Source organism: Dermacentor silvarum, chromosome 2, assembly GCF_013339745.2.
Source record: "Dermacentor silvarum isolate Dsil-2018 chromosome 2, BIME_Dsil_1.4, whole genome shotgun sequence".
Lineage (NCBI taxonomy): Eukaryota > Metazoa > Arthropoda > Arachnida > Ixodida > Ixodidae > Dermacentor > Dermacentor silvarum.
Genome location: NC_051155.1, coordinates 190,095,046 through 190,122,012, shown reverse-complemented (window position 1 = coordinate 190,122,012; position 26,967 = coordinate 190,095,046). Strand labels below are relative to the sequence as shown.

At 54.2% G+C, this 26,967-nt stretch overlaps 1 protein-coding gene and 2 long non-coding RNA genes across 4 annotated transcripts in view; 1 reads left to right on the top strand and 2 right to left on the bottom strand.

Annotated features, from left to right (window-relative positions):
* The window catches only part of LOC125943254 (uncharacterized), a 52,053-nt gene extending 25,853 nt beyond the window's left edge, over nt 1-26,200 (top strand). The window contains exon 2 of the long non-coding RNA XR_007465697.1: nt 383-26,200. This is a non-coding gene — a long non-coding RNA (uncharacterized LOC125943254). The remainder of the gene's footprint in view (nt 1-382) is intronic.
* Nucleotides 1-26,967, bottom strand: part of LOC119442335 (apoptosis regulator Bcl-2) — an 88,801-nt gene that overhangs the window by 59,053 nt on the left and 2,781 nt on the right. The window lies entirely within an intron of this gene.
* The window catches only part of LOC125943253 (uncharacterized), a 47,074-nt gene that overhangs the window by 17,941 nt on the left and 2,166 nt on the right, over nt 1-26,967 (bottom strand). The window contains exon 2 of one of the 2 annotated variants that reach the window (XR_007465695.1): nt 4,305-26,967. This is a non-coding gene — a long non-coding RNA (uncharacterized LOC125943253). The remainder of the gene's footprint in view (nt 1-4,304) is intronic. The other variant, XR_007465696.1, reaches the window with a different exon arrangement.

Genomic DNA, 26,967 nt, shown 5'->3' with positions numbered 1-26,967 from the left:
GAACGAACGTCTTTTAGAACAGAGATGACAAGCAAGATATAGGGGCGCGCGGCCGGGCTAGGACGCAGTCCAGCCCGAGTTGCCATATAGTTTGGGTGTCGACGTTTCGAGCCTATACCCAGAGAGGCCGCAGCAGCCAGCCCTGTAAACAGTTAACTCACAAGGCGGCCAGCTTGAAAATATTGCGGTATATGAAAGCTTAAAATAGCACAGCTAGCGCACAACTGGCGCGCACAGAAGATAAGAAGCTCGATGTCGCGCCACAATGCTCAGGCGCAAACTATTTCCCGAAAAGCTCTGTTCTGGGAAGCCCGATGCAATCACACTGAGCGACCGGCAGCGTCATGAGTACGCGGTCGGACGGTACGCTGCTTCATTTCAGAGTTTTAGTTCGATGGCAGGCAGGCAGGTCGGAATTCGTGGCGGGCGTCACTAATACTGCCTACATCTCCCCCCCCCCCCCCCCTTTTTTTTTCGAGAGGGGGCAACCGGCTTCCACGGCTAGACAAACCCAACCACGGGAGCCCGACCAGAGATCCCCAGCGCCGCCTAGCGCAGCGCGGCAGCAATTAGCCCAGATGCCAGGCGAAGGTGACGCTAATGCCTCGCGCGGAACCGAGCATCCACTGCACAGCGCGTCGATCTGTAAGAGGGTGTCTGCGAGGGAAGGGGGATGGCGAGCCTTGATGGGATCCGAACTCATTTAGGCGAAAACGATCCTCGCTGGAAGCCAAGCGGAGGTAAATGCGGCGGGCCCGCGAGCGCACTCCCCTGCATTACGCGAGCTCGTTATCGAATTTTCAAAAGGTTCATCGCATCACGCGCTGTCTTATGGCAGATTATACCGGCGTCGGAAAAGGCTGCAGCACGGTGCGCGGGCCGCATGCAGCCGCTCACGCGAGGGCGGCAGTTTGCGCGAACAAGTTCATTTTCACCCAATGCTTCCCTATTTCCATCGCGGACTACATACGCGAGCGCGAATTAGAATGAGAGGGACTTGCAGCAGACTGCGCATTTCCAGACCCGCGAATTCGGCGAGAAAGCGCTTTACGAAGCAACACTAAGAGAATTTCGGCACCATCAAACCTTTACTACTACGGTGTGCGGAATGCTTAAGGAACTGATAGGTGACCATAATCGGATTGACGGAGTAAAATTTCAGTGTTTGAGAGCGCCACTGACACGAATAAAGAAAGAAAAGTTGAGCGATACCGTTAAGATACGGAAACATAACCTACGCACATAAAGGAAGAGAAAATGAACGCAGCATGATGGACTGCCACTTAAAATGGGCGAACGCGGGGCCGGAGCCGCGGTTCCCTCGTCTCGCACCGATACTTTCTCCCGGCGCGCGCGCGCTCACGAACAGCACTTGAACATGATGGATGCGAAGGCGCCTGCGCCGAGATTGCAGGGCGCCAGCATGCGTGGAAACACGGCGTAGGCGGCTTATAAGAGCCGCCAGGGCTTGCTTGAAGTGAGCGCGGCGCACTTATATAGTACAACGCTGCGGACGGTGCACGCCCGGCCCCGCCCACGCTTGCTTGCGCGCTTCGTTTTTCGCTTCATTAAAAAAAAAAAAAAAAAAAAAAAAAAAAGGCAGCTGTCCGCCCGATATTTCAAGAACCGCGCGCACGCGGTTTTCCGCTTCCAGTCCTTTAACGGCGATTACATACTTCATACTTCGATGCAGCGGGACTGCATGTTTCGAAAATTGCGAGGCAGGCGATCTCGGAAGGAAAATTTAAAACGCTGAAGCGGACGATATAGGCGCGGGGGAGGTATAATGCACATGTTCAGCGCTTTCATCGGGGAAATGGGCAATGTCATGCGAAATGCGGGAGGGGATTTCGACGCAAATTTTTTTGATGCAGAAACGCGTGGATTGAAAAATAAAAACTAGAAAAAAAGTTTCGGGAGTACGGTTACAGAGCGAGAGAAATGAGCTTAACGATTCGCTGCAGTATATAATGGCTATAATATAGCGCCGGTGCGTATGCTGCCGTGGAGAGAACGTTGGCGAAACGACGCATATGTGCCACGCGCAAACCCGCTCTACGAACAGATGAGCGCATATCTGCGTAATGGGTCCAGGGTATAGAGCACGCATTTTACGACGGTGTACACACTGCCCTTACTGCATGTACGGAAGTTCAGGCTGCGCACGCGCCTCAATGCAAAATCGCGTCGAATGCCTTATAGAACTAAAAAAAAAAAAAGTGCCCGAACAATCGCAGTCCCTGACACACAAGCCAATCGACACTGATCAACGAGCGAGAGCGCTCTTGCGCAAACCCTTATCCGCGTTCCCACGGTGCACCCAAGGAACTGTCAGCCCGTTCAGTGTATAGACGGGACCCATCCACTAAGACAAAAGCGTCGCCACGCGCACTATAACTTGCGGCTTAGAAAACAAGGAAAAACAGGGCCTCGGTTTTCTCGACACGCATCACAAGGTCTCGCCGCATGGATCCTCACGGAGAAGGGGCGCCGCGAAAGAATGACGTGCGCGCACTCGTCGCCGTATATAACCGCGAAGCCCTGCCCGCCCGCTGCTGCTGCTTCAGAGGAACAGCCGAGTTTTCCATTTCCGTTTCATCCCGCAGCTCCTTTTCCTCGACAGTTTTCGGCGCGGATTCAGAGCCCGCATCGACAAGGAAGCAGCGAGAGAGGAAAGCATGCATACATGATGGATTCGGTCGCCGGCGGAAGGGACCCGCATCCACATACACAAGCGCGCGCGCGTTCCGAGGGCTTACCAGGCAACAGAAGAGCGAGCCCCACACCCCGCGAGGACGCCGCCAAACGCCGAGCGCTAGCAAGCGCGCGTGTGTGTGTGTCGACGGGAAGCGCATGCAAGCGGCCATTCTTGAGGGATGCGCCTCTCGGCTGAATTCGCCGCTGTGATGGATGGCTCGGCAGCCGATTTCGGGCCGAGACCCTCGGCAACGCCGGAGAAAAATCTCGGTACCACCGAGGGAAAAAGGAAGAAAAACGAAATCCGTGGGAGGAATATCACTTGGCTCAAACCGTGCACGCCTCAAAGCGCGCACCGTACACGAGCGTTTCGTCTGTGTTCCGTATATCGACTCGCTGGCGTACACTGTAGCGAGGAAGAGCGATTGATTCGAGAGAATTGTATCCCATTGATGCTATGCGCTTTTTCTTAAACAGCAAGCGCACTTCTAGGACTAGCAAATAAAAAATAATTGTTGGATTAAGACTAAACGGCTTGAGTATACGCGTCGCAACTACCATTCCTGCACATATAACCCTAATCAGGAATAACTCCAGCGAAAGCTCGGCATTCAGACCACTCCCAAGGAAGCTCGACAGTTCGTTGCATTTTCACGAAACGCAGCTAGGTGCGCGCGCTAGTGTTGCGAGCTATTCGTACACGTTTGCAAGTGCACTATGAGAGGCGAAGGTGCCAAATTGCGCGTGTGCCGTCATCCGGCAGGGCTTCGTTCAGGTCCCTCATCTTCGAAACCAAAAAGCGCCCAATATACCAGGCAGATTGTAACGATGAGAATCAGTCCGCGTGCTTGATGAACTCAACTGCATCCACACAGCGTCCTGTCCGAAATCGTAGCAGGCGTCAGGTGGAAGACGCCGAGGACTACTCAACGGACAGCAGGAGCAGCTGACGCTCGCATAATGGCTGCCATCAACCAGGGCGGCGTGAGCGCGCACCGCAGCTGACGCCGCAGCGCAGACCATGCGGAGCGAACATCCCGCGCCTGGAGCCGTGACTCACGCCCGGCACGTGCTTGCCCGAAATGATACGGGCTCGAGGCGAAGGACGATTCGCCGCAAAGGAAAGAAACGATGACCACCACCTCCGGACCTATTACACCAGCGAGCGAGAGCGGGATTACACACGCCTACATCCTCCGCAGGTGTTTGTTGCGGCCTCCCTGCATATATAGAGAAGTGCGCATACATACGCCTACATTTTGGCGGCGGGGCTCGGATGAGAAAGGAACGCTGACTTGTCTTGCGCAACGCGGAGGACGCCGGAGGATATATGGCCATCCATCTCCGCTCGCGCGGATAGGTATGCATGCACCTGCCCCCCGTCCCTCACGTGTGACCGTGCCAAGCGCGCGCCCGCGCACGGAGACAAAAGGCCTCCGCGCGATCGCTTAAGTGCGCGCATTTACCAGCGTGCGCGCCGCGATTGCGCGCGACCTTCCAACCTCGACAGTCGCCTCGTCGATCCTCGCTGGCTTTCCCCCTCATCGTCTGAGAAGAGGGGCCCATTACGCCCCCGTCAGCAAGACGCGCACACCTTCCTAGAAGACCACCCGACGCCCGCGGCTTGGTGACTGTCGTCCAAGAGTTGCGCACTTCAGCCACAAACATACACGCATACCGCACGGTCCCACCGGAGAAGATTAAATAATTCCCGGGTGGTGAAGTACGAAAGGCCCTCCCGAAGGAATTCCGTGGCTCTCGCGGCAGTCAAGGCCACGTGATGTCACGTGATTGACGAGTTTGACGCACGCGAGCGACAAAGTAAGGGACCCGCACGAAAAACACTAATTTGCGGTCCGTTGCGCATTTATACAGGGGGACACAAGCAAATCGGCACGTGTGACAGAGAATCGTGCCACATGGGCAAACCGAATACGGTATATGGCGTTGGTCAAGGCGAACGAAGAGTCACTACAGGACGCCCTTGCCACAGAATTACGGCAGCCTAAATGTGTGGAAATGGAAGCAACTTAAAACGTGCACGAAGCTGGTTGCAGGCGAAGTCGAGCGTTTTGAGGACCTCTGAGGGACAAAGAAAGCATGGGCCGAATACACATCCGGCAGTGCTCGTCCAAGTCTCTCGGGCTATTAAGCGATCACTTTCGGCACACATTCCTGAGGAACTGGTTTCTATTATCAGAATCGGAGAACGATGTAACCACTAGTCCAGTTTTCTCCTTACATCAAGCGCCTTAGAAATGGATAGGATGGTCGAACCCTGTTCACGAGAAATTGACAACGACGCTACTAAGTCCACGCATTCTACGCGTACGAAGCCGCCAGAACAAACCATACATACTGGAGAGCGAATGAAAATGAAAAAATAACAGCTTATAACTTATAGGACCGACTCGGTGCGCAACCCACGCAACAAATCGCAAAACGCCTCCGCAGCAGTACAACGCGGTACACCTTGGCGCCACTTTGATAAACGACCGAGGGGCCTATTCGCACAAACGCGGACTGCCTCTTATTCTTTTCGTACTTGCGCGAACTCACATCATTGATATGCAAGGGACGTAGCGGTACAAAGCGTCGTCAATGTCAGCAATGTGCCGCACCTTCTCGCGCGTTACAACAGCCTCAAGACACAAGCTGTTTCTTTTTTATTAACAAATTGCAAATTAAGGTGCCACAAACGAGCAGCTACAACGTGTTGCCTTACATATCCTTGCGTGGCGGATGAGCGATGGTAGGATTGCGCGCGCTCTAGCGGTAAACCATGGCTCAAAACCATCCTCGCTCCATGACGCGGCCCTCGATAACCGCTCAATCACTTGACAGTTGTACAAATAAGCTCACGAGCCTACCCATACCTCTCGCGCATTCGCTGCACGTCGAGACAATGGCGAAGACGAATTTGAGATTAAGCCCCGCCACGAACATCCGCGGCCTATAGGCTCGAAAACGCGGCACGCTCAGGGCGTCCCTGCGACCGCCTAATGGGTCGTCATTACGGGTCCCCCGAACGACACAGCCTTGCCAACGACTAGCGGCGCCGGTCGGTACCGCTGCTGCGGCCGCAAGCTTTTCGCGTTAGCCTTAATGCGCACGCGTATTCACAACAGCCGCCTATATAGGGGAGCACGCCTACGCGGTGGCGCGGGTGCCTCGTGCAAACACTTTGGACAAACTGCGTGCTATCGCCAGCAGCAAGAACAGTGTGCAGCCGGCAGAAGCAGCAAGATGAGGGATGCCGCCATACATCCCTGCACCCGGCCGAGCGCTTAATAAATGTGTGTGCGTCAAAGATTAGGGAGGGTAACGAATTAGCCATCGACGCGAGATATAGTTATGATCACCGGTCGGTGGGGTGCTGCGAAAATGAGTGATGAACGCATACGCCAAGTGCGTATACACGCAGTGCTGCTGCAGCCGCCTATACTGTAGGCGACAGAGCGGCGCGTATAGCTGCGTTAATGGACGGCAACTAGCGCGATTAGTACTAAAAATCGAGCTCATGCAATCGCCAGAACAGTTTTCAAGGCGACTTCAATAGCAAAACGAAGGCAACTCACGCCAACGTTCGGTACTCTTACGAGCCGTGCCTGTAAATTATACGCGCGACCCTAGCCGTGAATTTCACACCCCTGCCAACAAACAACACCAGCAGCGCCTGCTGTGGACAGCTCGCACTCGCGTGGCAACACGACCTCCGCGCAATGCCACACCACCGCAGTGACGCACGCAACAGCGCGCCTCACGCCATAACCGTCGCGCGGCGCATCGGGTCCCGACAATGGCGCGTCCAAGGCCTCCGGCATTGGCCGGACAATAGGAAGAGGAGGCCGACAACAAAAGGCGCGCACGGGAAGCGGCATTCCGCGCCGGTGGCTTCGCATGCCGCGCTCCGGAGCGACACGACGCGCGCGCATGCGAGCACGGACGCGCCAACGCGCGCTGAAACGTGGGAGGGAGGGCGCTCGACGACGACGATGAGACAAAAAGAATGCCCTCCGGGCTTCGACGGCGCAGAGCGGACTTCTGACGCGTGTACACATGAATGGGCGGCAAGCGCCGCGACAACTTCAGCGCCAGCGAAAGGGGACGCACGTTACTATACGTCGCTAACGAAGTGACTCGACTGCAGGCGCGAAGCAGTGGCTCTCAAACAACCCTCAATTCGGTTTTCAACGGACGACACTGAACTGACCATCGCAAGCGACAGGAAGCGCTTGCACGAAGGTTGCGACAGGCGCTCAGAGCGTGAAATAGTTTCGACCTAAGTTGCAGAAAAGAGCGCAACAAAGGCAGATGCCAGACTTAACGAACTGAGAAATGAACATTTGAACAAGCTGGCCTACGAGCTTAATGCGGAGCGCATATTGCCTCACGAAATTAGGCTTTCGATCGTGCGAAGCAGTGTGCGCCGGCGGGCAAAAGAAGCGCCACGTGGAGCTAGCCGCGGCATCTGCGGCCATTCTCCGGGTTTTTCCCCGAAAGCGTCAGACTCGTGAGAGAGCGCCCTCGCTGCTGCTGGCCTGGGAAAACGTAGCAGGGGAGGGAAGGGGGGGACCCCGGTCGATGCTCGCATCCCTGTAGCGGGCCGAGCTCCCGACCTGGCGGCCGCCACCGCCACGCGCAAGGTATTTTTGGGCAGCGCAAGGCGCGGGTGCTGCTTCGCGGTGCGTGTCACCCCGCGCGAAGCTCCCATCCTGGAAATGGCACCGTTGGGGGCTAGCGACCGCGAGGTGCGCGAACACCCGATTCAGAGCGTCAGAGTGAGACTGTCGTTTCGGGCAGGAGGTACGCGACGTTCCCCCTCCTGATGGGTGTATACGTACGTCGTCGCATACGCTGGCGTACAGAGCGGAGGCGCTTTTTTTTTTTTTTTTTTTTTTTTGCACCAGGCAGCACACTGCCACCTAGTGTGTGCTGCACAAGACTGAGATCTTTACGAACCTTTTCGCAAACGCTATTATGAAGTATGGCTGCTAGAAATTTCTACTTCATAGCTTGCCACGAACCAATTAACGCGGGTCTGTTGCTCGACGATTTAAAATACATTGGCACAGAACCAAGCGTACCAGTATACGCAGCAGCGCACCGGTTTGGCTACATTATAGTGGGCGTAAGCTGGGGAGCTCCACCAAAGCTTCGAACCATCAGTTAAGAGCGTTACAAACGCACCTCGCGTGCGAAGCCAGAGTTTCAGCCATCAAACAACGCGCTTCCTGCCCCCGCTGCCACGCGATGCGCCGATACTTTCCGCGCGAAAACGGCCATGGGTTCTTTTACGAGAGAGAGGATGAGAGGGGGCAGCAGTGAAGCGCGTGGAGACGCAAGGGCCACGCTGAACGCCGTAATGATAATCAAGGAAGTGGGGGGGACCCCACAGGTGAACGGGAGGAGGAAACCGAAACACCTGCCGCCGCTGTCGTCGGCTCCGAGAAAAGCCAGCCGTCGCCGACCAATCGCGCGGGCGGGCGCGAGTGTGGCAACGCGCCGGCCAAAGCGAGCGGGCGAGTCAAATCGTCGCGCACGAGGAACCTGCAAAAGCCCGCCTTCTGCTTCGCCAGCCGTTTCGCGAGGAAGAAAAAGACACCTGCGCTTGCTTGCATAATACGCGGGGGCCAAGGGGGAAAAGGCTTTTTTCTTTCAAGGCGACCTTTTGTCTCTCTTCACGCTGTGCTCAACCTCGCCTCGCGAGTGGAAGGAGCCGCACACACACGCACGCATAAGTCTTCCGCTCAAGCGACGGGTATATACACTCGCTTGAGGCCGACCGTCATGCGAGAGAAACTTTGGGAGGAGGCGCAGTTGTTCCTCCTCAAGCAGCAACGTTCCCTTCGTTAACCGCCGGAAGTGGACGTCCGTTGTCGACCCATAATCGCCGCAATCTGTTGCCCTGTCCTGTCCTGTCACCGAGGCCACACCACCGGCCATTAGGAGGCACCGTCGCAACTACCTGCGTCGGAGTACTGACGCGCAGACCCTACGACCCTGGGCCGCCCACGGGACGAACGGACACGCCGCGAAAACAAAAGCGCTGGTCCATTGAGTCTTCCAAGGCCACGGAGTTCAATTACTGCGAAATTCGTGCCTCGACTTGAGGACAAACGACCGACCGAGCTAATTGGATGCGTTCATTGATTTGTGATGTCTCCGGATCGTGCAAGTGTATCCTATATACTTGCAATTGCCGCTGAAGCCGACAATGGCATCTTGCCCTCGGCGCTCGTGTCGTCCAACCTTGTGTCGAACTGAACGTCGGCGTTTCTCGCCACAGCATATTTACAAGGAAAGCTATAAAGCAGTATATTTTGAAGCCGTTGACGCTTATGACTAAGACCCATGAAAGCGTGGATCTTCGAACAATACTCCTAGGCGTATACCAGTTCTACGATGTAGTATAGAACAGCTCGTCAATGCAGTATAGCAGCACGGGCGCGCGCCTGCAGTTTTGATGTCTGGTACATCGCTCGCAGAGATCTGCCCCGCGACCTATGTCCGAGGTATGTGCAACGTTGCGAAGTAAGCCGTAATGTGACGCGTGTACGTATCAAATCTACGGGGAAACACGATGCGTAACACAGTCAACATTTCGTTGCCATCGTTCAAGCTTCTGTAGTGCTACGCCTCGATTAACATCGGGCACCGAAATACCAAAGCAAACCAGAATCTGCCAGTCAGCTCGGAGGAATGCTGGACAAAGTTCGCGGCAGCGGAGAGAGCGGTCACAAGGGCTTCTCAAGAACTGCGTGCAGCGTAGCCAAAGCTACGCTGCGTTAACGGGCTGCGTTAACCTAGGTACGACAGCCAGAAGGGCTCGACCACTGCGCAGTCGCTTGATTACCTACGCTAAACGAAAACCATGGATCGATTAGTGGAGTACAACGAATGGGCAAGCCCTCAGTTTTCGGACCGGAAGCCAGTTAACGTGCCCCATTGGTCGACACACAACCGCAGCTTTCGCAGCAATGCACAGAGTTATAGCGAGCCGGGGTGCAGACCGTGTTTGAAACGATCCCAACCTTTGTTGCCAAATACAGGCACCGCGCGTCGTGGCTCGTGGGGTAGTGTACGGCGTGAGCGTTCCGTGCCGCCTTCATCAAGCCGCGAGATCTTGCACGTACGTACACCCGCGCAACCCTCACGACGACTTGGTCGCCAACCCTCCTCGATCCTACGGAACGTGCTATTTTTTCTCTCCTCTTTTCGGCGTCGCTTCCGGCGCGGCTGTTGTCGGTTGCACCTGGCGCCCCGGAAGATGCCGGGCCATCGAGGGGGAAAAAAAGGGGCGTATATTTGGAAAGACGGTGCTGCGCCAAAGACGGACCGAGACCGGCCTACGCCTCTTCTCATGCCATTTCCGCGAAGGGCTTCGAAACGACAAGCTGTGTCGCTATGTGGTTGCGCGATTCGAGAGCTCTAGAGCTCGCATTCGCTATGGCGAAAGTCGGCACGAGAGATTAAACTAGGGAGGTTACGAACCAGACGCAGATGCACCGATTATCGCGTACGACAGTCTCATGATTTAGCGCACATCAAGCGAAAAACGGCGGAGAAAAGGGCGACGACGAAAGAACAAGATTGATCTTGCATTCCATTAATGAACGCCGTTTCGCAATAAGTATGGGCCCGAAGTCTCAGCATACAAAATACCGGACTGCCAGCCAAAGCGCGTGTACTTTTACTTAATGCCTTCTCTCCTGGATTCTGCTCCGGATCAACGTTCTTGCTCCACTTCCTGACTATTACGGCGAGTGTGCAAGCGCCTCTGAAATATAAACAAGCGCACGCAGAAACGCGCCGACTAATCAGGCAACTTGACACTCACAGGCGCGCGCGCGCGCGCAGCTTCGCCCCCATAGCAACCCTAGCAACAACAGCAACCCCCCAAAAAAAGTTGCAGGGCGTTCCCTTTCGGCGAACGACGAGTCCGAACTCGCCAGAGAAGACGTCAACAAAGGCGCTGCATTGAGCAATTCGCCGCTCGTAGTGGGAGGTCCGGCGCGCGCGCGGCCCTAGTGGAAATAGGGAGAGGGGGGGGGGGGGGGGGGGAGCGAGGGCACGCTTTTTTACGAGTGAGCACGTACGGGTACATAGAGAACAACGAAAGAGGCTCCGCGAGAGACAGAAAAACACGCTCTTCCTTCCGGGAGACGATCCTATAGCACAAGCAACTGACTACACGCGCCGCGCTAGCTGCGCAACGGCGAAGAAGCCGGCCGCCGCGCCGACTTTGAGCAAAGAGCAGCATTAATAAATTTCCAGCCTTCCCCCCATAAGCGTCTCGTAGGCGCCGCAGTTCCGCAATGATGCTGCGATCCGCGTGACTCAGCTCCTTCGACCCACGAGTGGAGAGAGAGAGCGTACACGCGCAAACGGGCGTCTCCTCCTCAAACGCAGCACGTATTTCTGGTAGTGACGCAACGGGGAGCGCGCGCGAGTCCGCGAGTGCGGAGGAGAGAGATGCGGAGGCGGCGGCGCCCGAGACCGCCGCAGCATCTCTCCTAACCTTGCTCCTCCGTCATCCCGAGCCGTCCGCGCCCCCCGAGAAAGCACAACTCATGCCAGAGTTTCGCCAAACCGATGTGCAACGGTAATGGTGCCTTGGAACCGATCTCGGCGAGGTCGTGTATCTTTTTGCATCGAAGAAAGGGTAAAGTTGCGTGAAAGAAGCTGCTGAAAAAATGAGGCGCGCGCGCGGAAGAAACAGCGTCGTGCATAGGACTGTGTTACAAGGCAAGCTACGTGAATGGAAGTTGTGGTTTATCAGCAAAAGCGTATGTCATGGCCTGTTGTCCCTGCCTGATCACAACTAGGTCTTCCATTTACGTTTACCTCCCAGTACTTTATGGCTAAACAAACTGGAAGTGCACTACAGTGCAATGAAACACCGTAGAAACACAGAAAACGGCCCCGAAAGAAAAGACAAGGAAGTGTACACATTGCTCCACGGCACTATATACTCTCGTACACCTTGCGGCACCATTAGCGTGGAACGCCGAGTATAAGCGTATACCTGGCGACCATTCACCGACGGAATACCATTACATCCCCGAGCAAGGAAAAGAACCGACTACACAACGATGCGTATAGTGCGCTGCGCGTCCGTTTTCGGAAAGGCGACGCTGATACACATCGCTGCAGACGGCATCGACGATTCGCGAACTACTGACGGGCGCAAGGAGGCGCGGGACAGAGCAAAACAAACAAACAAAGCCAGCGGTGTCGCTCGCCGGCACCCGTGAGTGGGACGTCCCTTCTTGCACGAACAGCGATGCGAAAAAAAAAAAAAGAAAGAAAAGCGAGGTCTCGCTATTACGTCTGCCCGTACGCAGCAAGGCTACACCACTATTCCTCCGGTGTCATCACGCAGAGGCGTACACAGTCCTCGAAACGCAAGAATGAACACGAGTGAGACGGAGAGGGGGAGAAATGCCGGCCTGCAAGAAACAAACAAACTGAACAAGTGTTTCTTCGCATGGCCGAGAAAACGATCTCCAAGACGAGCACGCCAGTGAACGAACGCCGCCGCAAGCACGACGTCCGTTCACACGCACGCACGCCAAGGACCAGCAGGGCACGGAAGGGAAGCGCCCAGCTGCGAGGCACGAGAGAAGCAGGCTTTCACCAACACCGTGCAGAGATGATGGAGAGAAAGTGCACACACACGTACACGCACGGAAGAAAGCATGGAAGGACGAGCAACGGCGCGGAACGAAGACAATGCTGCTAGGCAGTAACCCCCCCCTCCCATGTCATCCTCTCCCGTACTGTAAGCGCCGCGCTCAGTTTCCAGGCCCCAGCCTTTAGACGAACGAGCGAGGAGTTCGTAGCACTAATTTCTAACGAGCGCGGCCGCGCGCGCATGCACGGAGGAGAGCGCAAAACAATGGGCTCCGCGACGCCAGATGGGAGATGGCGCACGCTAAGGGAGAGGGGAAGGCAGAGGATGGGCTGAGGGTTGAAGCGCAGAGCTGCGTCGTCATCCGTGGAGTAGGGCTCGCGAAGAATTGCTAGTCGAATTACGCCGCGTTTTCGGAGAACAAGAATGGCGGGAGAGAGGAGAAACGGAGCGGGGGGAGATGGAAGATTAGGGAAAATCAAGAAGATGAAAGGCGCGAAGGAAACGAAAGAAAAGAACGTCTGAAACGCAGAAGACGAAATGACATCCCCAGCTGACACGGTTCAAGGAGAACGGGGCAGAGGGGAGCGACACGATCAAGATTAACCTTTCCTCCTCCTCCCACCTTCGGCGGCCATCTCCTTGGACCCATTCAAGAAAGACAATAAGAATGCACCGTCGCTTATTAGGGCCATTAAAGCGGCCGGAGAGAAAAGTGGCAACCGCTGTAGCGAGGGGGCCCCTTTAAGACAAAGGGACTACGCGCACTGAAGCGCGCGGTCCGAGAGAGAGAGAGAGAAAAAAAAAAAGCACACGTGAAAGCAAGACAAGCGGGTTATAATGACGACGGACGTGAACGTAAATTCACGTCGCGCTCTACGCACACACTGACCGTGCGGGTCTTATGGCGGTGCACGCACGGCAGTGCTATCGCGTCCTTTCAGGTCTCTCCATTGAAGGAAGTGCGGCACTGTGTATACGGTCGTGCAGAGCAGCGGCCGACTGCGCCATTCATGCAGATGGAGTCCCTTCGGTTGAACGCGAGGCGTACTCGTTCACACGGAACGCGGTGCGCACATTGGAAAGAACAGATGTATATACACGCTACGCGAGTTCCCACTGTTTACAGCAATGACGCGGTCCACTATACGCGCCAAAGGTATATGCAGGTCACATCAAGCGTGATGGTATACCTATTGCAACGGCGATTGGTTGAAGCTCCCTGTAGTACTATACGTGGCGTATACAAAGTTCTAGATAGTGAAGGCATTCTCTCGGCCATCACATTTTAACAATATATTTGCCGGAAGTTACGTTAGGGCCCCTACACTCGCCAGCGACTCCTGCAAACTAGAGATTTACTACACTGTGGTTACATTTAGCAATGACTGGAAGTCCGTTATTTCGCAAGAAGATACCATTAAATAAACGTGTTTCCGCGCCGCGCACCGTGGTTTTATTTGGCAAGTTGAAAGTTTGCGTCGCCCCAAAATTCTCCGGCGGTAATTCAAACGAAGGTCCCGAGCACAGGTGAAAGCTCCGTGCTGCCCTAACGAGGCGGCTGGCAGATTTGACTTCAGAGAACATGCGCAGAACAGCAGCAGCAGCACTAAAGTGCATAATTTCGGGGAAAGCCACCCAGATATTCGCCTCAAAAACGAGCAGGAACGCTGCAGGAGAGAAAAATAAGTTCTCGGCTAAACTCCCGCGGCATGCAGCAGGCAAGGCTCGAGCCAAGGCGTGAATTATAAATGGGGAGCGCGCGGGCGTCGGGCAAACGAGATAACGCGCGCGCGCAGCTAGGCGACGACGGTTTCTGCGCACTCTTTTCTTACCTGCCTTCCGTACGCGAAAAGCTATATAACGCGAGCAACGGTGGGATGATGAGACGAACCGCGGCTGAGCATACGCAAGTAGGCGTCGTCGGTTGAGCGAGTGGTGCGAGATGGGGGGAGAACGCGAGCGCGCGGCGCTTATACGGCTGCGGTTGGCCCCGTAATTTGATTTGGGGATCCCAGCGCAGTGGCGACTTCGTTTTCGGCATCGCTTCGTCGACGGAGCTTTCTGGGGGCCGCGGCTGATACGTGCGCGGCACGAAAACGCTCGTGCCCCGGGCGCTGTGCATAAGGAGGTGGTGCTGAAAGAGAATGAGGGGGGGGGGGGGGGGTATAGTCAAGGTGCTTAGATTAGCACGAAGCTAGCCACGAAATGAATTGGCGCTGGAAATGAATTGCGTCGTACAGAGGAGGAGAACCACGCGAAGCCCCGGGCTATAGAGCCAAGAATCCCCACCGCGTTTCTTTACACGTTGGCGTTCGAAGACCGACTTTGCGGGGAAGATGAGAAGAAGCGATGATGGACGACTTTGGTATACTGAAAGCGACTAAGAGGTCTTTGTCACGATATGCGTAAAATGAATTAAGAAAATTCCCCAGAATTCAACACGCTGAGTGATGTATAGACATTCCAACGCGAACGCACATTCAAGTGTGGCCAGCCATGTACATGCAACAAGACGCCGTGGTAGCAGTGTCGCAAGATTAGCAATGGCTGCATTAACAGCTAAGAAATACGCAATGATGCTGGTGAACCGAGAACAAAACGTTTTTGTTTCTCAACCGGACAGACGGCAGCCACCGATGATCCTAGTTGCACTTACGTGCTATATATAGATCGACCACGAGATGCTTGCAAAGAAGTACAGTGTGTCCCAGGCAACTCACTGGCGTGTTTATCTGTGTATATCTCGTTTTATTTCGCTCACAATAGGAACGCCTCATCAATGGAATGCCACGGGTTGGTGATGTTGAAGACGGGGAGCAACAAGGTAACAATTTGCTCAGCCACTTCATCACAATCCGGGTTAACGGCACTCGAATTCAGTCCCACTGAAAACGCGTACGATGCCGTCTAGTCCAGGCAGTTTACTCCGAAAAAAAAAAATTCAGGCCATAGCTATTATCGCGAGGCTGAAACACGAGGCACGCGAGTTTAGAACTATGACAGCGAGTACATAAAATATAGCGTATACATGGGTAATGCATAAACGATTCGCACTAGCGGCGTATTTACCACGTAATCAACGCAGAACCGAAGTGGGTATCGAAATATTTACGCGATAACAACAGGCCCTAGAATGTTCTCGCAAATGTTCCAGTCGCTTCCCGAGGTACTCCATGAACAAAGAGGCTCGCTCACTTCGCCAGCCCGAACGTTCTCCCAGAGAACGACACACAACGGGTCGTAGACTTCCGAGAGCTGCGCGCGATGTAAAGGGCGGGACTCGAGCTTGCATTCACGCCTCAGAGCGGAGGCTAACTGTGTCCCTAATAACTAATAAGGCAAGATTTAATGCCGCATTATGAATGCGTGTACGCCGCGATAGGAGCCCGCCCGACGCCTACGAACGTCCCTCATCCGAAGCAGCGTCCGTGTCTCGCATCGGCGTCGCTTGACCTCACTCTGCACCGACGCCGCGGCAGGATCAAGGGAGCCACGTACAAGATGAAGAAGGAAGGTGCCACGCCCTGGAATACACACAACGCCGCCGACACAACCACGGCGACGCACAATAGTCCCGTGAAGCAGAAAGCGCCAGGGATATGGACGACTGGCGCGCGACAACGGCTGCGCCGCGGTTCACCACGCCGACACTGCCGAAAAGAAAACGCACGCGCGGTGTTTCGGAACCAGCTAAGCGGGAAGGGCGTGTTGGGAATTTAATTTCTAGCGACGACTCCACGGGCCAAAACAGGCTAAGGTGGGATCGTGTAGACAGGGAGACACCGAACTCGCATCCCGGACCGCATACAGTACACAATATATATATACGGTCCCAACGGACCGTGTTTCGTGCCCTGGCGTGGCTCGCGGTGGAGTATCGCGTGAAGTTTAGACGAACTTTGGGAACGTGGTTGAGAGCTCTAGAGTGTCATGCTTCCTTGAAACAGCGGTACAGAGTTCTTGCTCCACGCATAAAGGCCACTTTTTCTTCGCAACACCGAAAACCCCCCTCCTTACATACGCGTCTCCAGTATCATCAATTAGCAATTACGGAGCGTTACCGAACGAATATGGCGGTTCGTATCTTGGTAGTCTTCTAGCAGAAACATGGCGCACCGGAAAGTCGCGATGTGCGTGGAGCCAGCTCGAGAAAACCCTCAGGCGCATACGTTAGAAACACGGACGTGCGCGCGTTCCCCGGAGAACCGACGCCAGCGCCTGCAGGCACCGGCGCACATATACGCACGTAAACAAAAACCTTCCGAGAGACTGACGCGGCACAGCAGCAGCTGGACGACGTGCTCCCAAGCAGCCCAAGCCATGGGTGGAAAGAAAAACAGGGCGAGGAAAAAAAAAAAAAAAAAGAAAGCCTGAGAGGAGAACGCGGAAGCGCACGCACCGCAGGAGATGCAGCTGCCGCGCTGCTGGCCCCGTCACGGACTGCTCGGTCAGCTATATACGATCCTGGCAAGCGAAGATGGCGGAGGCTCCATCGCCGCTTCTATTTCCACACATAAGTTAACAGAGATAAGTCGGCTGGCCTGTTCCACGCAGCACCATCAAGCGAGAGTTGAGAAATGTTTCTGCGTTAATGATCAAAATCTAACAGGGATTAGAAGTATACCAAATATTAACGGACGATATTGCGTATAAAACAACCTAAACGGTTTCTAGAGTATGCAACGCCAGTTGCGTCTGCCATGTTTCCCCAAGTTTTTTTTTTTTCCCAATATTTCCTTCGGCGGGCTTGTCTTGCATGGCTTGATTCGTTATTTAGAACATATAATGGCGTTGTAAACCTCACGATAAGGGCCCGAACACTAATTGCGTAGCACTAGCTGAGTAACAGTGAATTACCGGGACCACGATGGTGCAAATACAGCAGAAACGGAATTAACTCCGAGTCAGCTACCGCTGGCGGAAGCGTTCGAAACGTATAATGAAGAAATTATTCACGTCGCGAAACAGTCTGCGGCTTCGCCCTGCATATACGATTACACGGGGTACCTGTAACTGCAACTTCGGTGAGCCGCGCATCTCTTGCTGCGGCTTGTCCGTTCCCAAACACGGCGCCTGAATGTCAAAGCTCCCCGAGCGCTTCGCCGAACCCCGAAATGCCTACAGTTGCTTCTGATACTTCCCACGATAGACTGTTCGGGAAATAAATGCACAAGAACCTTGCCGAGGTCGTCGTTTCCGTCGCGCAATCGACGCTGCTGGCGGCGACAGCAGCAATGAAGAAAGCTCGGAAGAAGAGATGACCTCCGCACGTATTACCACCGCGCGATAAAAGCGGCGTTCGCAGTAGCTGCGCTAAGCCCAGTTGTCGGTCAACATCAAGGTCTCAGATGAACGTATATATACGGTGTCTCCCAGCATCTATTCGCCGCTGGGAGAAGACGTGACGCGGGGTGAAGATTCTCATCACGTAGCTGCCAGTCGAGAAGCCACGCCGAAGCCAAAAAACAAAAACAAAAAAAAAAAAACAATTTTTTTAATCAGGAAAAAAAAAAAGGAACAGCAATGGCTGTTAATGGCTTCTGAACACGTGCGCTTGTTCTGGAGCACAAAGGCCCGAAAGTAAAGGAACTAAAGACAAAAAAAAAACTGTTTGCTGCGGTCTTCCTATACCACGTCATCGAAGACAAATGTATCGTGGTTATCTTCGTTAAGTCCGCTAGGCCGTTAATAGAAGGTATGAAGAAGAAAAAAAGTCACAAAACTAACACATAGCACAGGCACCCTACCCCAGGAGGGGGGGCAGCCAACAGTTCACGTCTACGCGCTCATGCAGTTTCGTTTTTTTTTTTTCTCTCTCTCTCTTTTTATTCCAGAGAGGCGTTATTTCATGAACGAAACACTGAAACAGCAACGGCGAACCCACAAATGAAAACGGACGAAAGGAAAGAAAAAGAAGGAACCCGCATCCGCGCAGGGCCCACGGCGCCATATCCCACCACCCCTGCGCGCCCTCATTTTCCGGCGTTCCTCCTCGCCGCCGCTTCTATTTCCACGCCGGGGCCGTCACGCCCGTCGGAAGCAGCGCTCTTCCTGTTTCCGGTCCGTGCCAGGGAGGACCAGCGCACAAGTCTCGCCCCAACAGCGACGGTCGGCTGGTCGGTCGGTCCGGAGCGGCCGGAGCTTCTTCGCAAGTCAGCGCATACGCGAAGCTCATATTCGAACAAGTGCCGCTTTCTGCCAGCGCTGGTAAAGCAAATAACTCTGGAATCGGACTTGAGTTGACAATATAGCATCTATCCAGCAGTAGTGCTTGACGTCTGACGCGGTAAGTTCGCAGAGTACCAATAATTAGGGAGTTTCAGAAGTACAGCGAACCCAAAGCTGGCGGAAGCTAAGATTTCAGACAAAATGAGCGCAGTCAAAATATCGTCGCCAGTAGCGGACATTCGCACTACCCAACGTAAGGCTTAGTACAGGGTGGGATGGTGCAGCAAAATTAATCAGAAACGCGATGTAATAGTGGATAGGACAAATGATGCCTTTTTCCTGTCCACTTTTACATTTCGTTTCTGATTAACTTTGCTAATGGTTCCCACCCTGTACGATGAACCAACTCGCTGCGAAAACTAATGAATTCGGGTCCTTGCTCGGTTTGCTCGCTATAGCATTGGGTTTAGCATTTCTTAAACTACCTTAGCTCAGAGCCTCGACTGGGGCCGCGACCGGAGTTGTGGCCCCGAGTACAATCCACGGATCATTAATTTTTAAACTGCGAAGCTTTGCGAGAAACCCATGAGGGTTTCCTCCGTAGATTCGTGTTATAGTCGGGTGGATGACAATTTATACTTCTGATGAACTGCCACGTTGGTTGCAGAGGAAGTAGGTGAGAACTCAGTGAAGAATTGAAAAGCTACTGCAGAACTGTCACCCCGCAAACGGTTTTCCGTGTAGATACAGGTCAAACTTTTATGAATGACAGTTCACCTCCGCATACTTTTGCAGCTCATACAGATATAAAGGGGCGAACAATTCTTGGCACGAAGGAAAATAACGACCAGGTGGGGGGAAAAGGCGACCGGAAATAGCAACAACGTCCGGAGGATAGAAGCCAAATGGCCCGGCCGACACTGTCCGAGACAGTTGAAAAATTCATCGGTGCAACCTGGAAGCGTATATGAGCACAGGAAAGGAATTTAAAGAAAGCGTGCAAGCTAAGGCTCAGTGGCTAGCTACACGCAGGAACCAACAAGTAAAAGCAAGCCACGAGGGCTGCGTTCCCAAAGGACGGTGCATAGCTGCTCGGGGTGGGAGGGTCGATCCGGCGTCGACCACAAGCGCGAAGACGGGGGCGGAAGGAAGAGATCCGGGCTCTTTACGACCGCTGCGGCAGGACGGTCACGAGGTGCCACCACCGCGTCCGAGTCGGGCCTGCCCGCTGGCGATGACCTGCGCCCATCCACCGTTACGACCGGTCACCGGAACTTCGCCGAAGGGGGATGGTCGGGAACCCCGCGGTGTCCAAGCGGTGTCCAACCACCGCGGTGTGCCAATGCGGCCTAGCAGAAGCACGCAGGCTGCGTGCTGCCTATGATGATGAATTTGGCGTTTTGCGGCGTAAGGGTCAAGTATGGCCAAAGAGCGCCAAGCTACAGTGTTAATGAGTTGGCAATGTAGCGATTAATTACGAGAGGTAGACGTAACGTGGCTGTATAGGGGCCCTAAACAAGTCACTGTAGAAATGCGTAAAATGTACTATCGACCAAAAAAAAAAAAGTTTACGCACCAAGGGATCTGTCAAAAGGGGGAATATCTCCGCAGCCTCGTCGTGAAGATAAGTTTCGAGCCTGCCCACTGTGTAAATAAGCGATATTGTATGCATAACACTTCACGGTGTCTCGAAAAAAAAAAAAAGAAAGAAAAAACAGCAGCTCGGGAAAGTACGCGATCCCGAAGAGTGTCGACAACGTTTTACGTCAGGACAAACCGGCGCTTTAGACGTATACCACAGAGAATGCGCGGCGCAGCGTTACGACGCATTCGCGATAGAAAAGATATCGCGGCGGTACAAATCGCATCCGCAATCCATATTCGAGAGCAAACCAAACGCCGGGACGAGCGTTCGTCTGGCCGCTCGTTTCACACGCCGCGTACACACCGCAGAGCGGAAGAGCGACGGGAAGGGAGAGGCGAGAGTGCATTTGCATCGCGAAGCCTCCGTATGCAAATGACGCTTCCACTTAGCCCCTGCTCATGATTAAACAAGCGATGCACCCCGCCAACGCAGCGAGCACTGCAGGACGCCGCGGAGCAAGAGGACGAGAAAGAGTCGCGGGCCGTTATATCCGCCGCGAGCCGGGACAGAATGCGAGAGGAAGGGGAGGGGGGTATGCAGCAGTTTGAACACGCGGGATTGAACGGAGGAGGAGGAGAGGGAAAGACGAGCATCCCCCCCATTCTCTACTTTCTATTTTTCAAATTGCGTTCGCCTAGAAGGCCGAGAGAAAGGAAGGGGAGGAAGAGCAATGCGTCTCACTACTCCGCGCGCGCAGCGAAGACATGCAACCGCCGCGACGACGTCGAGAACGCAAAAACGATGCGATCATCCAGAATAAGCAGCGAGGCAGAGGGGAAGGAGGCTGCGGAAACACGACACCGAGAAAGAGGATGCAAATTGCGGGAGGGCATCTCCCGCACTGCGACGCTGACTGCGGCCGCCGCCACCAGACACTTCGCTCTTCTCGTCGGTCGGGGTTCGCGAGGAGCTCGGAAACCCAGGAAGACACCACGCGCCCGTGCACAGCAATGGCCGAGAGAGACGCTCCGCGGCCGTGACTCCGCAAACTGACGCTGGGAACGAAACTGTACGGAGCGCACACAAAAATGAAAACGCCAGCCAACCGCGAGCGAGCGCCACACGAGCTCGGCGATTACGTCCCGGTGATTTACGGACCTCCCCTGCCGAGTTTATGGCTCGCACTGCATGCGTCGTGCCCTTACCCGCCTCTTTCCTGAGGATCGTTCTGCCTCCTCACCCCGGTGTTCGCAGTGCCTTCGCTTACCCCTGGCCCACTATACAGCCTGCGAGTTTCACATGTGTGTATGCGCGCGCAGTGCACCAAACAAGACGTGCACTTGTGTCGGCTTGTTATAAGCTCTGCAGGGATCACAGTGAACGCCGGGCACCGCAGATGTTAGCTCTGCCAGTAAAGAAAGCACATATATAGGGGGTAAAGAGTCCGCAATTCCTGTTCGCACGGCGCGAAGTTCTGCGCCGCCCATAGCGTGCCTTGGTACATGGCGTATGCTGTGCGATGCGTTTAAGTTCTCGCGACACGCCATGCCCGCTGATCGAGGGTCTTCTGAATTAAACCGAACAGGTGAGAGGCATCTCAAACCTCGAAAAAGCACGATTCTCGACAAGACCCTTAGCAACTGAACACAATGTAAAGAGGAGAGCGCACAGCGAGGCTTACACCCCAAGACCGCGAACCCTACGAGAAGTTGAAATACCCTGGGAAACCAACAATGCCTCAAACAATGAGCAGACCAGAGCTGCGAACGTCTGCGAGCACAGGCCGGCGATGTTATAGAGAAGCGGCGCTGCCCTCGTGCGACATCCAACCCGCGCGTCCCCTTATTGTGCCGGCCGTTATACAAGGGCCGTCGTACCCTGCGCGTCGTGGGCGTCATCCTGGGAATCCGCGTCATCCTGGGAACCCCGCGACGACCAAATTCTCAAACCATTAAGGGCGTGAGCGCTCCGCGGCGAACCGCAGGGCCGCGCACATCACAGGCGAGCCGAGCGCGGTGGAAAGTGCTGCGTGCGCGCTTCTGCCGCAGGCTGCGCGCAGCTCTGGTGCCTGCATGCTTGCAGGGCGCCGCGCGTGAACGATCGACATGCCAGCGAGCCAGCCAGCCTCCCCCCGTGAACGCACGGGCCAGCAGCATGCAGGACGGGTTGCAGCGCGCCTGCTGGGTCACGTGAGCCGGAATTCTTGGAAGGCGCAGGCAGGCACCCATCGCTGGCCCGCCGTAATAAGGGATCATGCGGAGGTATATACGGTGGGAAAGGGTCTCGTCGCTACGCTGACGCCAGCTCCTGGTGGAGTAATGGGGGGTTACGGCGAGAATGTCCACATGCACACCACAACAGTATAGTAGCACTCCGAAAGGTGAACGCGTGCTATCCGTATAAACGTGCGCAAGTCGTCAATATGGAGTTTTAGATTTTCCGCACCCAAAGGGACGCCGACCGCCGGGATAAACAAACAAAAGAAAGAAACGAAAAACAAACGCGGAAAGTTACACAAAAGAACGCAAGCATGGCGTGGCGTTTTGAGTACGCAACGATGCTTGGGTGCGTTATTTTTAACAGTTGCAACGCGATCACCAACGAGCTTTCAATAAGGCCCGAGGGTAACCAGATGTGAACCACCGCTTGTCAGTATGCAAGTACGATTGTTGCCTAAAACATCAACTTTCCTTATTAGCTCACTACGTAACAAGGCGCGTATCACTGCGCAAGAAGCGTTTCCCACGGTATGAACGCATGCGCAACAACGTCCGATTCGAGATTGGCAGTCGAGGGGGGGTCCCTCTAGGCGTGACGAGGACAAACGAGGCGCAACGGGCGGCGAAACCAGAGCTCGCAGCATTTCGCACATGTCACAAGCTGTACACACGCGTTATACGCACATACGCGAAAGGTGCGTTGCACCGTCGGGGTCGGGACACAATCGAAAAACAACGAAGCCGCGTTTAACCACGCCCGTAAACAGAACGCGAGCAGACACGCGATCACGAAAAACAGCTGTGCGAAAACGCGCTCGCGTCGCATGCAAGCTGGGGAAACAACGCGTGGCGGCGGCTGCGTACACATCCGAACCGAGCAGTTGGCTGCTATATAGGCGGGATATGGCAGGAGCAAGCAGCCACTGTGGATAGCCGAGTGGTATACATGAGAATGGGAGGCAACAGCGGAACCTCTGCATTTCTGCGCCAATCCGAATTTTCCCGCGATCGTTTTTAAGTTTCAGTGATTCATCGCCGAGAGAGATGGATAGGGATAGTGGCACGAGCGGGGCGAAATCGTTGCAGTATGTTCACTTTCGGTCTTGAGTTGAACTGTGAATACGCAAATTGGAGATGCACACGTTCGTGGTAAACGGACGCAGGCATCCGAATATTTCCGCAACCTGGAATTAGAGGACTGCCAGGCTGCACTATACCTGCGCGAACAACGTGGTGTTGTACGGCTTTATTGGTCACGGCCACAAAACTGGTGAAATGTAACGTTCTCTCATATCGCGCGGGTCCAGTCAAACGAGCCTCTCCGACGTTGCAAATGTGCAGTATATACTGCATATTTGCAACGTCGGAGAGGCTCGCGCAGACCGTTAACAAAATGTCGGAAAGTTTCGTGCGGCATTGCCAGCAGCACGGCATCACAGGCGACAAGGAAACCTAAACCACGCCGGTTACGAGACCGTTTTCGTCTCGTTAGCGCGGCACACAATGAGACGCTGTCAGGAAATGCGTCGCTGAAAAAAAGACTCAAGGCGCGGCCGCCGAAGTGCCGTAGAGATTTGCGCTGCCGCCAAACACAGGGACGTTGCGCCAACCGGATGTCCGACTGACATCGCCGCGGCTTGCCAGCTGACTCTCCTCTTGCAGTGTAAATGCGAGTCAGCAGGGCGCTGTGCAACACACAAAATTAAAATCGGCACTGCACACACGCACAGTGAAGGCGGCTTCCGCCGATGAATCAGTGCCTATACGGCGAATGCTTTCGTGTCTGATAAATAGTGCGGTCGCGTGCCCCGGCTGGGGAATTGGCCGCGAGATCAAAGGAACCTGCGGAAAGCAACGAGTGTAAGTTGCAAGCTAGATGCGCGATCCGCGTGACTTACTGCATGAAAAATGTCGACAGAGTGGAGTGTGCGTATACGGAAATGATTTCTAACCGACTGGAAAGCGAGAAAAAGCTTCAGTGGCAAAAAGCAAATGAAGAGAAACATGAAACCGTAAGCTTGTAACAGCGCTTTGGGAAGCACCTAAGGCCAGCACGAATGTGCGCAGAGAGCTACGTAGTGTACGTTCAATGCCTTCCGCAAGGGGCGTGGGGGGAGTGGACAGACACAAACAATACGATGTATATCGCAGAAAAATGAATCGCCACGAATTTTCCCTCTCAAAGGTGGTGTGCAGGGTTGCGAAACTACCGCTACAGCACAGTAATAGCTTGAAGTGCAGAAACGTCTCGAAGAAAAAAAAATAAAAAAAGACGGATACAAGCTGCTGCACGAAGGAATGCACCTGCGCGCACAGCAATCACTTCCCTCGGGAGCATGCAGGGCGAAGCCCGGCATCTCGCCCGAGGGTCGGGAGGTGAACGACCGTGTGAGGCTGCGGACCTGCCAACGGCTGAATTACCGCTCGCGTGCAAGAAAAAACTGAGCTGCAACAGCTGCTCAGCAGCGCCGCTCAGTTGCGATACGAATTGGCGAGCAGAGACCGAGGAAACTGGAGAACCTGAAACCAAGATTTCGCCACCCCACGTTGCTGTGACAGCGACAAATAGCCAAGAAACTAATGACGGTGACGACACGGCAAGGAGATCTCACTCTATCTGGCCGGACTTCGTTCCTAAGCAACCCGTGACGGCACCTATACGCTTTACCACGATTTTGTTTTTCGAATGCACATCTCGCAGCTTGTGACGCAACCAGCATAACGAAGGCAAAACAGGCCCTCGCGATTCTGCCCGCCCCAATGAAGTTATAACAACTTTCACAAATACCTGTCACATTGAACGTACGCACTAAGCTATAGCATTCAGGCACAGGCTCAAGAAACACGCAATGTTCCGCACGATTTCTCTCCCGCTCGGAAGCCCACGTTTTCCCACTTGAGCCAAGAGAGCCCCCCACCGGATAATTGTCAGTCGCACTCGCATAACGAAAACCTCAAGACAAAAACTGCCGCTAGAGGCCTACTTATCACTGGCGCCAAAAGCGCCACCATAAAGCGGCTACATCCGGAGCTGCCGTCGCAACAGAGCAACTGGCCGCAAGCGCGACAGGCTCGCCGTGTAATTCACCTTGAAGGCAGCCAGCCGCAGCGCCGGCACGAAAACTGCCCTGCAGCAACGCCAGGGTATAAAAACCTGCTCGGTAAACGAACCGCGCGCGAGCATTGGAAAGCAACCGCATATAGATACGAACTCTGCGTATCCGCACGCAGAACTTCGAGATCTCCGATCGGAGCCGCCAAGTCCTTTGGGCAAAAAGCTCTCGGAATCGAGAACCCAAGGTCTCGCGCGCCACCCGAACACTGCCCTCGGGCCCTTTCGCACGGCCTTCTTTCGCGCTGTGCTCGATCGGGCCCCGACGCGGCTTTTTTTTTTGCTACGATTACCGAGCTTTTCATTCGCATAAGCAGGCAACGCGCCAGCGGTTCCGGACAGGCCAGGTCAGCGGTAGAAAACGCTTCGAGCTGGCTTCCTCCATTACACAGTGGGGATAAGACGAGCGCGTGGAGTCCTTAAACGAAGTGTCGACTTTATTTATAGGCACTACATTGATGTCGACGCATGGCGAAACACTCGAGGAGCCAAGACTGGCTTTGCCACGGCTCGTCAAAGCGATGCCGCGCTCTCGAATCCAGTCAGCGACAGCGGTCGCGGCCCTAATCATTATAGGCTGACGCAACAGCGCCGCAAGTGGCGGTAACCAAACGAAGACGTATTTTGCGCGACAATTAGGTTACAGCGTATACGTGTAATAAGAACGAAGCATGAACCGACCAGCGCGTTTCGATTGACTCATGCGGAAGCCTGCTTCGATCTGAACTGCGAAAACGAAACATTAGGTTTGCTACCTGATACAGTTGGTCGTCTGGCTTAGATCTACAACGTGTTTTAGAAGATAAAAAAAAAAAAAGAGGCCGCGCTGCGCGGAGATTTATTTTCAAGACGTTCGCGACACCGGACGTGAGAGTGAACGATACGTGCTAAACGAACAGTTACAATAATCGTAAATCACCTCCCTTTAAAGAACTCGTTACAACTGCAGAACCCGATGCCAGTCACAGCTAAAATCATTTCCGCTTGCCAGAAATCGTGCAGAAGTCCAGAGATCTGTCTGCAAAACTTGCGGCGAACCCTATATCGGTGCCCCAGATGTTTGTGAAAATGTTTATGACGCACCTTCGGGTAAAACTACGTGGAAACTATGAAACAATACACATTGAGCAAGCGATTTGTTAACAAGTGTATTAAAATAATTAAAACATTTCCGCCTCCAGGAAGTGGACCCATCAGGGCAGGGGGACGGATAAAGGTGGAGGTGTGCCGAACGCACAGCTGCGAGTAACACGAAAGGGGTCGAGACATTAACTAGAGCGAAAAAAAAAAAGAAGAAAAAAAAAACGGACGACAGCAAGAAGCACACCCCAGAACAGAACGCTACACTTCAACTTGCTTCTCGTCCGTTGTATTTTTCGCGCTAGTTAATGATGTCTCAAGTCTGTAATAAGCACCAACTAGCCCAACTGTCTTCTCTAATTCTGCACGAAAGGGGACACCGAAATAAGCATTCAACAGGCTAAAGCTGGTTACCGAACATGAATGCGCTCCCAGACCCCATGCGTTCAAAGCTGCCAGTTACATTCAG